Below are 15,072 nucleotides of genomic sequence, written 5' to 3' on the forward strand. Positions count from 1 at the left end.
GGCCATTATTCTTTTTTTTTTGAGATGGAGTCTTGCTCTGTCGCCCAGGCTGGAGTGCAGTGGTGCAATCTCAGCTCACTGCAAGCTCCACCTCCTGGGTTCACGCCATTCTCCTGCCTCAGCCTCCCGAGTTGCCAGGACTACAGGTGCCCACCACCATGCCTGGCTAATTTTTTATATTTTTAGTAGAGACGGGTTTTCACCATGTTAGCCAGGATGGTCTCGATCTCCTAACCTCGTTATCCGCCTGCCTCGGCCTCCCAAAGTGCTGGGATTACAGGCGTCAGCCACCGCGCCCGGCCTGGAGGCCATTATTCTAAGTGAAGTAACACCAGCTTGGAAAACCAAAAACCATATGTTCTCACTGAGAAGTGGGAGCTAAGCTCTGAGTATACAAAGGCATGAGTCATAGAGTGGACTTTAGAGACTCAGAAGGGGAAGAATGAAAGGGGGGCCAGGGATAAAAAATGACACCTTAGGTACAATGTATACATACACTACTTGGGTGATGGGTGCACTAAAATCTCAGAATTCACCACTATGTAATTCATCCATGTCACAAAAACCCACGTGCATCCCAAAAGCTATCACAATAAAAATTTAAAAAATAAATAAAATAAATAAAAGTAGGGGCTGGACCTAACCATCTTGAATGCCTTTTGCAGCTCCACACTTTGCAGATGCTAAGTAAGAAGCAGCTGGGCCAGGTGCAGTGGCTCATGTCTGTAATCCCAGAACTTTGCGAGGATGAGGCAGGAGGATTTCTTGAGGCCAGGAGTTCAAGACCAGCCTGGGCAGCATAGCAAGACCCTGTCTCTACAGAAAAAAAAAAAAGCCAGGCATGGTGGCTCAGGCCTGCAGTCCCAGCTACTTGGGGGAGCTGAGGCAGGAGGATTGCTTGAGCCCAGGAGGTCTAAGGCTTCAGCAAGCAGTGATCATGCCACTGCACTCCAGCCTGGGTGACAGAGCAAGACCTTTTCTCAAAAAAAAAAAAAAAAAAAAAAAAAAAAAAGATTTAAAAGGCAGCCTGACCCCCTGACCCAGGGATGATGCAGGCTAGACGCAGGAAATAGGAACTGCTCTGGAAACCAGGACTGGAAGGGCCTGAGACGGAAATGGATGGACTCGGCTGGCTGAGCAAGGAATCTGGAATTTGAGGAAAGGCTCCCAGGAAGAGCCGCAGCCTTGGCTGGACAAAGCTGCAATCCATGTCACCCTTTGGCTTTAGCTAATCTGCATGGGGACCTGCCCTGACAGAGACAAACACGCCTGAGGCACTTTCTGAGGAGGAGTGAGAGAAAAATGGAAGGCAGCATCTCTGAGCCTCTGTCCCAGATGGAGACTGTGATGGGGAGGCCCCAGTCTCAATTCAACACATACAGTGAGTGTCTACTGTAAGCAGCTGAGCATCTTCTGTCTTCACACATACCCCTCAAACACATACTATACAGGCATATCTGCAAACACACTCATGTGACACATACACACCTCCCACAAACAACACAAAAATACATGCAAACGCACACACATGGTATCTGGTATGACCTCTTCCTTGGAGCCAGGTTCTGGAACTGTGCCACAGCCTTATGAGGAGTTTTAGATCTGCAGTGACTAAATCCCCTTGGATAAAGTCCAACGAGGTCTTCTTGTTCCAAATTCTCCAGCAAATGCTGTTGCAGTGAGGTTCCTGCTGATGGACAGAATCACAAAGCCAGATGCTAGCTGAAGTGGTCATCTAGCACTTAAAGGAAGGGGCAGGACACCCCTGCAAGTCTTCCCCGGGGATTATGATTGCCTCGTGTTAATTCATTCTTGGAGGAACACATGGCCCAATCTCGATCCCAGAAGATAAAATCTTCTTAGTGTGGAAATAGTGCAGAGTTACCGTGGTTTAGAACCAGGCTCACAATATGATGCCCTCATTATCATTATCATTATCATTATCATTAAAGCATGATTTTTTGCCGGAATCTATCATTTTTGATTCAACACGAGTCCTCTTGCACATTCTCTCCCTCATGCACATAAGAATTGCTTTATAGTGGGAGATGGGGAGGCTTCTGGGATTGTGTTTGCAGGGTGGAAGCTCTCCTGGGGGCAGGGCAGGCACTTAAGAGAATGAAAAACACAGTAGTCCAATGGTATTGGTCCGAAAGTCTCTGGAAGGCACCCAAGCCCGAAGGTGTCTATGGACAGCAGACCACGTCTCCTACTCAACTAACCTTTCATCCTGTGGTTGAGGGGAGCCCGATACTTGGGTTGGCTAAAGCTTGAGGGCTCACCTACTTCAGATCTTTAGGTACAATTCGTCCTGTTCAGAGCTGCCCAGTGGCCCTGTTGCTAGTTAGGAAATGGGTTGGTAACCCTTGGTCTTTTCTTTGGGGAAAAGTCAAACCCATATGGTTCTTCAATAATCAGAAAAGGAGAGCAAACACAGAGGACAGTGGGGATGAGAGGAAAGCTTTGCAGATTTAAATGTCTAACAACTCGGCCATGAAGCCTAAGCATTGAAAGCAGCAGGTTTTGCAGGTTGTTAGTTCTCAAAGTGAACAGCTTCTTCTGTTATAGTAGGTAGCTAGTCAGGCATGAGCCGAGCAGGAGAGGGCTCCCCGACACACATACCAGGAGTGTCAGGCGACCATCAGGTGATGGTCAGGCGGTTGTTAACTCTCTAAAATAGTAATTGGTCACAGCCAGTGCCAGGGAAAGGCAGGCTCCCAATAAATAGAAAACACTTGAAACTGGTGAGCAGCAGCTTCCTGATAAGAGCTCAGGAGTTGGGCGAGTGGGCTCCAGCATGCGCATTAAGAGGCAAAATGGCAGAGTTTAACTGGTATCTACCTTCCTCTAGGAATGCTAGCCTAGTAAGGGAGGATGCCTCAGGTAAGCATGAGTACAACTCCAGTCAACACACTACATGTTCCCTTCCCAAGCCCTGGCAGGCCACTGAGCATGCAGACAGCCCACCCCAAGGAAAGAATCGGGAGAAGTAACACACAAGACCCCAGAAGTATGCCAACATATAAAACCCCAAGTCAAAAGATCAAACAGGGCATGTAGCCACTCAAGCCATTCGCCTGGCCCTCTTCCAAGTGTGCCTTACTTCCTTTCATTCCTGCTCTAAAGCTTTTATTTTTTTTTGAGATGGAGTCTCGCTCTGCCGCCCAGGCTGGAGTGCAGTGGTGCAATCTCGGCTCACTGCAACCTCCGCCTCCCAGGTTCAAGTGATTCTCCTGCCTCAGCCTCCAGAGTAGCTAGGGTTACAGGTGCCCACCACCACACAGGGCTAACTAAAGCTTTTTAATAAACTTTCACTCCTGCTCTAAAACTCCCCTTGGTCTCTCCTTCTGTCTTACGCTCCTCAGTCAAATTATTTTCTTCTGAGGAGGAGGCAAGAACTGAGGTTGCTGCAACCTGGTACAGATATAGATATGTTCCACTGCTAGCATTTCCACCAGGGCCAAGACAAAAGTTCTCGAAGGCAGTGTTGTTTCAGCCGTGATCCTGTTTTGTGCAGCAGCAGGAGTGCAGCTGATGCTAATCCAACAGACTCCAAGGGCTTTCCTGTGTGGGCAACTTCCGCCTCCCCCAAGGCATCTCCTCCAGAGCAATTGCTAAGGGGAGCAGGGAAAGATGATGCTTTTCAGCTGTGACCTTTCTGCTAGGAAATCTCTCAGTTGATCAGTGCCTGATATGTTTAAAGTGATATTTGCAAGAAGGATGACCTTCATTAAATAAGGTCAAGGGCACCATTAGGGGAGGGAGCTGAGAGATGCCAGAAGAGTGACAAAGAGACAAAGACAGAATCACAGCCCTCCCCGGGGTTGTTGACTGAATTCTGAAAGACTGAAAAGTCTCTAAGGCAGCAACCACAGCTTTCCAACATTGAAGGGAGTCGAGTCACCTGCTGGCTTACCAGCAAACTCCCTGGATATGCAATAAATAAAAGCAAAGGGTAAAGGTGAGACCTGGCTGCCCGGGAGCTCAGTTGGCTGAACGCTTAAAAGAGCTAAGGTATTTAATTTAATTCACCTGGTGAAAGGCAGGGATTTCAGCAGTTCTGTCTAGAAGTTTCTCATCCACTCTTAAAAAAAAAAAAGCCAAAAGCCCAAAAGAGTTCCCTAAGGGCCCTGGGAAAAAGCAAGAAATAAATAGGACCATCAACTGTAGCTGCCAATGAATTTTTAAAGTCTGGTTTGCAATTACCTACAAAAACCAGACTATCAGAGCATTCTCAGGTAATATTCGAGGTAAAAGAGTATTCTTGGGGCCTCAGAGGTATGATTTCTTCAGTTTTGTCTTCACGGTTTCTCCCCCAGGTCCTTTGAAATACCAGCATGGTTCATGCAGGGAAGAAACAGTGTGATAAACAAAAGAGCATGTGTCTGGGGTCAAGGATATCTGTACTTCTAACCTGGCTCTGCCTTTTCCTAGCTAGGTAGTTCTGGGCAAGTTATCAAATTCTCTTAGCCCGAGTTTCATTATCTGCAGAAGGGAATGATCATTTGGTGTTTTGTGGGCTGCAATCCCAGAAAGCCTAAGGCTAAATGCTGAAACAACAAAGGGGTTGACTGGCTGGCATCACTGAGCCCATAGCATTAGCCATAGCCCCTTCCAGGCCCTCCTGCACCCTTTCTCTGCGAGTTCTTGGCTCTTCTCTCTGCTATGTATTGAGCAGCACAGAAATGGATGCAGCAGGTTGAGGTCTTATATCCATACACTAGGAAGTCAGTGGAAAGACACATCTCTAGTAACTCTCTTTTAAGATAAAGCAAACTTCTTTCCCAGAAGCACTTAGCTAACATCCTCTTGTTTCCTATTGGCCCAAAGAAGTCACACCTCATTTCTCAACAAATTGTTGTGGCAAGGAGATTGGCCTTGAGCTGTGTTCCTCAGCCTGTTGATCACAAAAGACTCCTTTTGGATCAGTGAAGCCCTCCCTTGGAGCTGGGAGTGCAATCCTCTTACTGGGACAGCCAAGGGCTGGGGAGAGCAGGAGTCATATTTGGGGAGAGGAAATGGATCTCTTGCTTAGATAGGCAGCAATTCCAATTCACAGAAGGTGGTGGGAATTAAATGAGATGTGTGAAAGCACTTAGCCCAGCCCCTGACACATAGTAAATACAATAAGAGGGAGTAAGAGAGAGTAAATACAGTAAGAGAGAGGAAGGCAGAAGGTGGGGAAGAATACCATAGATGAAGTGAAACCAGAAATGAATCACTCACATATCTGGGGGGCTACAGCTTAGAGAGCGTGCTTCTAGTTACCTTGAAATCTATTCCAATAGCTAACCCACCACCACCACACTAGTGCTCAACCCCACTCCCCACCCCAAATGCAAACATTTCATGTATTAGGGTCAAGACCATCCTCAGGATGCTTCTAAACTCTGGAGTAGAAATCAGAAGACCACTTACTGGCTGGAAGACACAATTCGTCTGAGCCTTAATTTCCCCCCATTCATTTGCTCTTAATTTCCACCTTTGTAAGTGGCCTTATATCGTTCCCATAGATGCCCAAAATGCCACAATACTGTCCAGCAGAACTTTCTGCAAGGATGGAAATGGTTTTTGTGCTGTCCAGTATGGTAGCCACTGGCCACATGTGGCTACTGAGCACTTGAAACATGGCTAGTTCAACTTAGGAGTTGAATTTTTTGTTTTAGCTACTTTTAATTTAAATAGCCACAGATGGCCAGTGGCTACCATAGTGGGTAGTGTAGCTCCAGACTGTACCCTCCTGAAGCCTGAGACAGAAGTTTCTGCTTCCTCTGCACCTCACCACTGCCTTGAGTCAAGCGTGGGGCCCTTGGAGGGCCTCCCGTAAATGCATGTCACCAACTAGCTAAGTGCTCCCAGTTTGCACAGAATCATGAATAGACCTGCTCAGCATAGGTGAAGTGACTGAGCCCTTGTGGTATAATGGAGAAAAACAGAACTAACCTGGGCACTGAGAGTGAGCGCCGCCTGCTCCACTCTCTGCAGCAATGGATTGCCGCACTCTCCAGGCCGTGTCAGTCTGTCCTCACAGGGCTTTGCATGTGTGCGTGTTGGTTGTGTGTTGCATGAGAATGGCCCTGGGAGGGTGAGAGGAGCTGCCTGCTCCTCCAGCCCTGCCTCCCCAGTGGCTGGCCTCTGTCCTGTCTCCTGCTCACTTGAGGCACTTGCTGAGATGATACAGGCTTGAAAAGAGGAGGGGGAAAAAACACACTCCTAGAGCTGAGGGCCTGAATGCATTCTCTCCTGACGGCTGAGAGATCACCCCTTCCACCACTGCGTTCAGCCAGCGCCCCCGCTGACACCCTCCCAGGAGTAACAATAGGCCTTTTCTTCTCCGAGCACTGAACGTTTCCATGGGCGCACTTCACCTCTCTCCTGGCGGGAAAGGCCACAGCTGATGGCTCCGCGGCATCCTCAGGGAGCTGTGATGCCTTCCCCCCATTGACATCAAGATGATCAAAGCTCTGCCGTCTTTAAATCGACTCCAGGAGGTTCACATTTAGGGCTTGCCTTCAGCTGGGGCAGGGAGTAGCATCCTTACAAAAATCCCCTGCTTCTGAACTGAGCCATGAAGCTTGATTCACTGACAAAAATCTCATTCTCTTCTCAGGTATTTATCACGGTCTGTGCACCACCTAGAGGCCGCTGTCTTAAACTCTTTCCAGTAAGCAACCTGTCTCCTTCCCTCACCAACAGAAAGACCCCAGAAAGGCTGTGTTTCCTGAGTAGACTCCACTGTGCTTCTACTTTCTCGAAGTTGGCTTTCTGTGATCCCACGCACCTCTCACGGAGTCCTTAGACTGAAGCAGACCTGCTCAACCAGAACAGCTTTCTAACACTTTCTAGCCTCTGTCAAAAGAAAAAAACTCTTCGGTTTGTCTTCAGAAGTAAGAAAGGTACCTAGGAAAGATGAGCTGAGCCTTCCAGCTGATGTCCAAACCCACACGAGCTCTCAGTGCTAGGAGATGCTTGCAGCTGCCTGACCGGCACTCCTGGCTGGGTCTTCCCGTATGGGGCTCATTCTCCCAGGACTGGAGATCCTGTCCACTTCACCCTCCCTCCCATGACCATGTCGCTGCCACACAACACAGATTAGGAGCTGTCCCCAGGGGATGACACCATTTTGGGGGAATTGATATCAACTATGTTATTGTTGTCATTGTTTGCTCTGGTTTATTGTGGCAAAATACATATAACATAACATTTACCCTTTAGCTTTTTTTTAATTGAATGATTCAGTGCTGTGCAACTGTCACCCCCCATCCATTTCTAGTACATTTTCATCATTCCAAACAAAAACTCCATGCCCATTAAACAATAACTCTTCCTTCTTCCTTCCCCTCAGCTTCTGGTAACCTCTACCCTACTTTCTGTCTCTGTGACTTTGCCTATTCTGGGTACCCCCTATAAGTGGAATCATACAATATTTGTATGGCTGTGCCCGTGAAAACTGCTGTGGTCTACAGGAAAGGCAGAGCCAAGTTGAAACTTCTCAAAACAAACAAGGAAGAGTCCATTGTTTGGGAGCTTGGGCAAATCAAGCCTTAGCTGGTGTTTACTGTCTCCATTTTGAAGTGATCTGAAGAAAGCTCCACTGCAGAGCTGCGGGTAACTAGAGGATCTGACCCTGGAGGTTTGAGGGCAGGCAGGAAGCAGCTCTGAGTGTCTGGACGTGTTGGCGTGGAAGTTTCTGGGTTTGCGTGTCTGGATATAACCTCAGGATTCAAGGGGAGTGATGTCTAAACTTCTTTCTTCCTGCATTTGACAGAGAACTGATGATGTACTTTACAGTCATTTTCTTATTACACTAACAGAACGGACCCTTTTGTAATATAAATGGCTATTACTATTTGTGTAGGTTTCAATTATTTTTATATTATGAAACTACAATTCTGTAAATGCTGCATCCCAGGGAGAAAGGGATTGGAGCACCAGAGTGAGTCATTGTAACAGTGACAATTAACATTTATACAGCATTTAATGGTTGATAAAGCAGCTTTCATAACCGTGATCTCATTTCTTATAATAAGCAGAGAATATAAAAAAGCAGGAAGAGTTTATAAGAGACACCCAGAAAAGACGCATCATTTATTGGTTTCAAGAAAATAATGATCATCTCAGATCTGCAAATGGGATTTAAACCTTGGATATCTCCTTGGCTGAAAAGAGGGACTCAGTAGGAGTTCCCTGCCCCCACCCACTCCCACCAGGAACAAGAAAACTACATATGAGAGAAAAGCGTATTTGACTAGGAATTACAGGAAATTTGAGATGTTCAGGACACACCCTCCTAAAGCTGACCTCTAAGCCAAGCTTTCTCAGTTGGTAAGTAGGAAACATTGGGTTGATTAATAGGATTTCTTTGCAGGACTTCTCAGATCCTTTGATATGCTAATGTGCATTTTGACTTCCCAGAGTGAGACTAGAGTATACAGTGCTTCCCACACATAGTTGATAATGGGATCGCGTTTGAGATTAATGTTCCTAAGGACACACTTTGAGAAGTGCAGACTAAAATGGGTGGGTCCCTGAACCCAGGAGAAACCAGGACCACCAAAACGTGGATACAAAGAGCTTTCCAGAGAGGTAAAGGAGGCTGATCATCTAAGCAGAATGGTTTGAAGCTCAGAAAAAAATGGAACCAGCAGAGGCTTACTCCTGGAGTGGGTACAGGGCAAGTCTGGGAGCAGAACGTCCAGCCGCAGAGCTTCTGTGGTGGTCTGGCCCGCTTGAGTGTGGTCAGGGCAGCATCTTTCCTTCCATCTTCACCAGGTTGGCAGCAATTGGGTCAGGAAAGACCCATGTCCCCGAAGTTCACAGAGAGTCTCTCAAACTGTTCACAGCCCGCATACGGGAATGCAAAGAACCTCAAATCATTTAGTCCTATGGAAACCGCACTTAAAAGGAGTCACCAATCCAGATTTGGGAACCCCTCCATCATACTTTTTGGATGACATGTTTGTTTGAATGGGATTTAATTTTTATCATATGTTATAAAAGTTATTGAAACTTTGCTTCCCAAGCCCTTTAAATCAGAATCCTAGTAATAGCTGTCACTTTGAACTGCTTTCTGGGTGCCAAACACTGTGCTAAGCACTCTGCATCTACATCATTATCAGACTCTCACAAGCCTTTGCGGGAGTCTTGATTACTTTCTTTATTTCACAGATGAGGAAACTGTGTCTTAGAAATGTTAGGTGTCTTGTCATTGATCACACAATTAGTAGGTGATAGAGCCCAGATGCTTACTCAAGTAATCTGGCATTAGAGGCTCCATGGTTAACCATGAGGCTTTACTGCTTCAACATATGTGGAAAAGAGGACAGGCTGCCCCACCTCCATGTTCATTGTCTCTGGCAACCCTTCCAAGAGAATCTCAGTTTATTCCAGGAAGCCAAGTCTGTATTTCTCAGCCTGCCTTTCAGCTAGGTACGCTCAATGAAGCAGAAGTTGTCAGGTGTAGCTTCTGGGATGGCTACTTTAAAAAGCTACCCTGCTTCAAGACACACCTTGTTGATCTTTTTTCTGCATCCTTTTGCCTAACACCTGGATGTGATGGCTGGTGTGTCAGCAGCCATCCTGAACCCAAAGCAGGTGACGTACCTCACCTGCTAAGGATGGCAAAGCAGGAAGGTAGAAGTCTGGGTTCCTAACAGTCATGGAACCCACATGCCAGCTATGGACTGCATACCTCTAGAGGGAAACTAGCTTTATTGTATTTAAACCACCTTTATTTGGGTTTTCTATTCTATGCAGATGAAGCTAATACTAACAGATACACAAGGCCATATTTCAAATTGTGCTTCCTGGTCTTTATTTCCAACTGTCTGCCCCATCAATGAATAGTTTCCTCCATTAAGCTCTGTTTCCCTTCCACACCTCATTCCCCGGGGATGCATGTTCCCTGCCTCTGTGACTCAAGTCTGAAGTCCCAGTTTTCCACATCCACCCAGCCTCTGCCTTTCTAGATCTTACAATTAATACCGTAACCAGAGAGCTGGGCCCTGTATTCTTTTCAGCATCATTCAAAATACCAATAGGAATGTTTTATACTAACAGCTGTTGAGGGAGAAGCATGGTTTGGTGTAAAAAGCACTTGACCTAGTAGAAAAATAAGGGGGTGACTCTATCCTTTGTAAGCTGCAATGATGTAAAGAATCAGTAGGTGAGGTCTTCCTCAACATGGGTCTGAGACCCCCTGACTCAGCAGTAATGACTTTTCCATTTTATACAGAGCAGATGGGATTTTAATGGACTGTGACTATTGTCTATTTTCTTTAAGCAACATACACCAAGATCTATGCACTCTTACAGGTGGTAGTATGCATAGCTGCAAAAAGAAAGGTAATATTTACAACTTCCTACTTAAACCCTTTCCTTTAGGAATCAGACTTCTTTCCTCCCCCTCCCACCCCCCAAAAATAAATAAATAAATAAATAAAGGAGACATGGATCCTTCTGTTTTCTAGATGACATAAGAGAGTCATGATTGAATAGCACCACAATGCCACCTTTTTTGCCCTAAAGAAAACAATAAAATGGAGCACTTCCGGATATAATAAGCATTCCTTCCACTCTTGGGGAAGGAAAAGGGGGTAGAGTTTGGGCAGAGCAATGGAGGACTCCTTGGGTAGCTGGCAAATTTCTGTCTTCCAACACAGATATTCGTTACAAGAATTTTGGCCTTATTTAGAATCCACTTGTTTTATGCCATATTCTGTATCTGTGTTTTATTTAACATAAAAGGTTAAAAGGAGGGGAGAGATCACATCTTCCCACTGGAAATGTCTCTTAGTCATGTTCCTTTGTAGATAGCAAAGGGATTTTTTCTACCATCCATCCCCATCAGCAAGGAAGCAATGCTAGCTCCCAAAAATGGAAAGATCCCATTTCTGCAGGTGGAGACGTGACAATAAGACAATATCAATTACTCACATTTCCCTGAGTACCTACTCCAGCTAGTTACAATTGAAGAAGCAGTGTGTGTGTGTGTGTGTGTGTGTGTGTGTGTGTGTGTGTGTGTTCTAATCTTTTAGCAACCCCTTGAGACAGGTACTTTCATCATCCTCATTTTACAGATGGAGAGACTGAGGCACAGAGTGGTAGATCAACTTGCAGTTAGTGAGTTCTGAGGTCAGAATTGAAATACAGGCAGTCTGGGTTTTGCTTCCAATCCATTTGACTGGGAGGGTGGGAGGGGACCTGCTAGAGTGGCCAACTGTCTCAGTGTGCCCAGGACTTTGGGGTTTCCTTGGACATGGGACTTTCACTGTGAAAACTGGGCAAGTCCCAGGTAAACTGTAACAGTTGATCACCCTAGATGGGCTCCTCTCTGCATGTCTCAGATGCAGGGACAATCTCCCCTAAAACAAAACTCAGGTGACAGCTGGGTCATTATGATGCATCTGTGAGCCACAAATCCCCATCAGTGTGCACACCAAGAAACAAAGAGGTCTGGTGGCTCAGAGCTCTCCCTGGGATTGAGTCAACTTCCTAATACAGAAAGCTGAATTCATCTTGACACTTAGAAAAAAAATCCATAGTAGCATAGGAATGGTTTGAATGAGAACAAAATTTACATTTCTTTATATTGGGCCATAAATCCTCCTTGGACTTCCCATCAGTCTAGACCATGTTTAATTCTGTCAGTCACTCTGAGACAGTACGGAGGTCTTAGAGACAAGGATTTGTGCACACTGCTATAATCCCTTGCTGTGGAACAGGGCTCAGGGCATCCACAAATGTCACACGCACCTCTGCAGCTGACTCGGAGCTGTTAACAGTGTTCAGCTCATTGTTGGTGGGGATATGATTCAGCAGAGGCCACACAACTTGCCACCAGCATCCCTTTCCTCTGGTGTATAATGAATAGGAGAGGCATACATGTAATTGCAGAGTCACAGAGGTGGAAGGGACACAGGGGGAGGTGTGTGGCCAGGGCTCTGTGGGGAGGTGTTTGATTCTGCAGTTGGTAGCAGGGGGATAGGGGAGCATGGACATAAAAAATGACAACTGTCTGACTAAATTTCATTCACATTCCTCACTATATCTCCTTCTATGTTCATTCAACGTATATTCATTAAGCACCTGCTCAGTGTTTATTCTAGGTGATCTGTGGTGCTCCTTGGCTTATATTAGGGATGCACCACTCCAATCTCTGCCTCCAGCTTCACACAGCGTTCTCCCTGTCTCTCTCTCTTTACATGGCCATCTTCTTATAAGAGCACTGGTCTCAGCCAGGCACAGTGGCTCATGCCTACGATCCTAGCACTTTGGGAGGGCAAGTCAGGAGGATTGCTTGAGCCCAGGATTTTGAGACCAGCCTGTGCAATATAGTGAGACCCCATCTCTACAAAATACTTAAAAAATCAGCCAGGCATGGTGGTGTATGCCTGTAGTCCCAGCTACTTGGGAGACTGATGTGGGAAGATCATCTGAGCCCAGGAAGTTGAGGCTGCAGTGAGCTGTGATTGTGCCACTGCACTCCAGCCTGGGCAAGAGTGAGAGCCTATCAAAAAAAAAAAAAAAGAAAGAAAAAAAAGGACTAGTTGCATTGGATTAGGGCCCCCTTTTCCAGTGTGACCTCATCTTAAATTCCATCTGCTAAATTCAAAAATCCTATTTCCAAATAAGACTACATTCTGAAGAACTGAGGTTTAGGGTTTCAACATATCCTTTGAGGGGGACACAATTCAACCCTGAATTGTGACCCTGGGTGACAGTGACCCTGGGTGAGTGCTTTAGTTCCCTCATCCACAGAATGGGGATAACTACTACCAACCTCTGAGGATCAATGAGCTAATAAATACATAAAACTCTCAAAGCAGTGCATTGAATGTAGTAAGTGCCATTTAGGAATTTGCCATTATTTTATTTTTATATGCCGGCTATGAACCACTGTGTTAGTTTCACACCCCACATTTTAAAGACCATTGCTCACATAATGTGATTCCAACATGGTTTCCGAGGCCTTCATGACTGGCCTCTGCTGACCCCTTAGCCTCCTCTATCCCAGTCTCCCCTCCCACACGTAACTCATTTTCAGTTACCTGAATATGTTATAATCACTTTTGTTCCCAGGGTTTCATTCAGTCTCTTATTCTACTTCTATACCCGATCATCTGGAAAATGCCTAGTTTATCCTTCAGGTCTCAGGCAAACAGCACCCCCTCCAGAAAGTCTTTCTTCACCACCAGTTATGAGCTACTGCCCTTTAGTTCTCTATGCATAGTTCTTAGACGCTAGAATGTAAATACCAGTTTGCTTGTCTGTAACCTTCCGTACTGTAAGCTCTCCAGGATGGCATCTGACTTATTAACTACTATATGCCCAACACCAAATACAGGGCCTGGAAAACAGTCTTGGTTGCCTACCCAGCAGCCATTTTTTCCCTTTTTCTTTACGTAATTGATGTCTTTTCTAGTACCAACAACTCCAGAAGACCAAGAGAGATCTAAGGTTGATTCATGATTGGCCTGTTCCAATCATGGAAACCTATTCACCCTCCCAGAGGCTGACTTAGGGATGGGCAATGTGACCCACTCTGGTCAGTGAGACATGAGGGGAGATATGCTGGGATGATTTCTGAGAAACAGTTTCAGGAACATTTTAAAGAGTTTCAGGAGAGGAAACAACCCATCCCTGTTTTTAGGTGAGTGGGAGGCGGCTGTTGTACAGCCATGATGAAAGGCACAAGGACAAATATTCACCTGCTGAGGATGGCAGAGCCAAAGTATGGAATGAACCCAAGTCCTTGATGATTTTGCTAAGACGTTGAATCAACCAGCCCTGGAACTGCCCTGCTGCTTGACTTCTTGTGATGAGATAATACCTTTTCACTATATTACCTATATAATAATATTGTGATTGTATCTCACTATAGAGATAATACTGTTTTCCTTGTTGTTTATTTAAGTAACGTGTTCTGTCACTTGCAGCTGAACATAACCTGACAGACACTCAGGAAATATTGTTGACTGCATAGGTGTTTAGATGTTAAACGTGCTAGAGACAGAAAAGAGAGATGAGAACTAGAAGGCCAGCCATCTCCCAGGGGTCAGGCACAGGAGGCCTGTTTCATGTGCATCATAGAATTCAACTTTCCCAGAAAGCTTGTGACCATACAAAGTTTACCCATTTTAGAGATGAGGAAACTGAAGCTCAGGAAAGTTTATCAACCTATCCAAGGTCACGGAGTTAGTAAGTGCAGCAGCTGAGCAATATTTAGTTACGATTTTGTGAAGACTTAGTTCAGCATTTTAATTCAGACTTTTCATTCATAATACAAGATTTTAAAATTTCTTTTTTTTTTCCATTTCCACTTCCCATGAATTTTCACCTACCAGTTTAAAGTTAAGCATTCTAATTTTGATGTTATCCTGGTCACTCCTAATGTTTGACCATACTCATGTTTATTTTCCCACGTTAATTTATCAGTGCCATCACTCTCTCTTTCCCTCCAGAGTATCTGAGCCTAAGGGACACTCCCGTGTGATTTGGTCTCCCTAACCGCTCCCCTACCTCCCTTCAAGTTAATGTTGGAGCTTCTCCAGGGCTGACTTGGGAGAGGAGCCGGCAGACCGGGCCAGTGCACCCTCTTGGCAGGAAGCCTGGGTGTGGGAAATAAATCCCAGGTTTGTCTACTTCCAACACACATTCTTTTCACTACACCATGAGGCCTGAATAGACGCATGTGGCCTACAAGTATATTCTCTTTAGCCATCTGAGGAAGAACAAAACTCATTTGAGCAGCTTTTTGCAGCCCTTGTCTCCTCCCCTTGGTGGGAATGAGTGACGGGAACAGAGAATACAGTCCTTCCTCTACCCGCCAGAATGTCTGCTTGCAGCCAGCATTTCACAGATGAATGCTGAAGAAAATGTCTTAGCTGCATCCAGGGAATTTCAAGTGCTTTCCTCCTGCTTCTGAGGGAAAACAAACAAACAAACAAACAAAAACTGTCTTTTTCTGCAGCAAAGCCCCAGGAATTGGCGGTGTAAAGGGCTTGTGAGCTGGGAATCATGTGCCCTCTAGTGGTCATCTCTAGGAAGTCCCAACCAGATGGTCATTTCCAC

At 45.7% G+C, this 15,072-nt stretch overlaps 1 long non-coding RNA gene across 1 annotated transcript; it reads left to right on the forward strand.

Annotated features, from left to right (window-relative positions):
- Positions 1 to 6,368: 6,368 nt before the first annotated feature.
- LOC134808048 (uncharacterized) lies at positions 6,369 to 7,207 on the forward strand. The gene is made up of 2 exons (XR_010150109.1): positions 6,369 to 6,491; positions 6,611 to 7,207. It is a non-coding gene; the product is annotated as an uncharacterized LOC134808048 (long non-coding RNA).
- Positions 7,208 to 15,072: the final 7,865 nt, after the last annotated feature.

This window comes from Pan troglodytes, chromosome 13, assembly GCF_028858775.2.
Source record: "Pan troglodytes isolate AG18354 chromosome 13, NHGRI_mPanTro3-v2.0_pri, whole genome shotgun sequence".
Lineage (NCBI taxonomy): Eukaryota > Metazoa > Chordata > Mammalia > Primates > Hominidae > Pan > Pan troglodytes.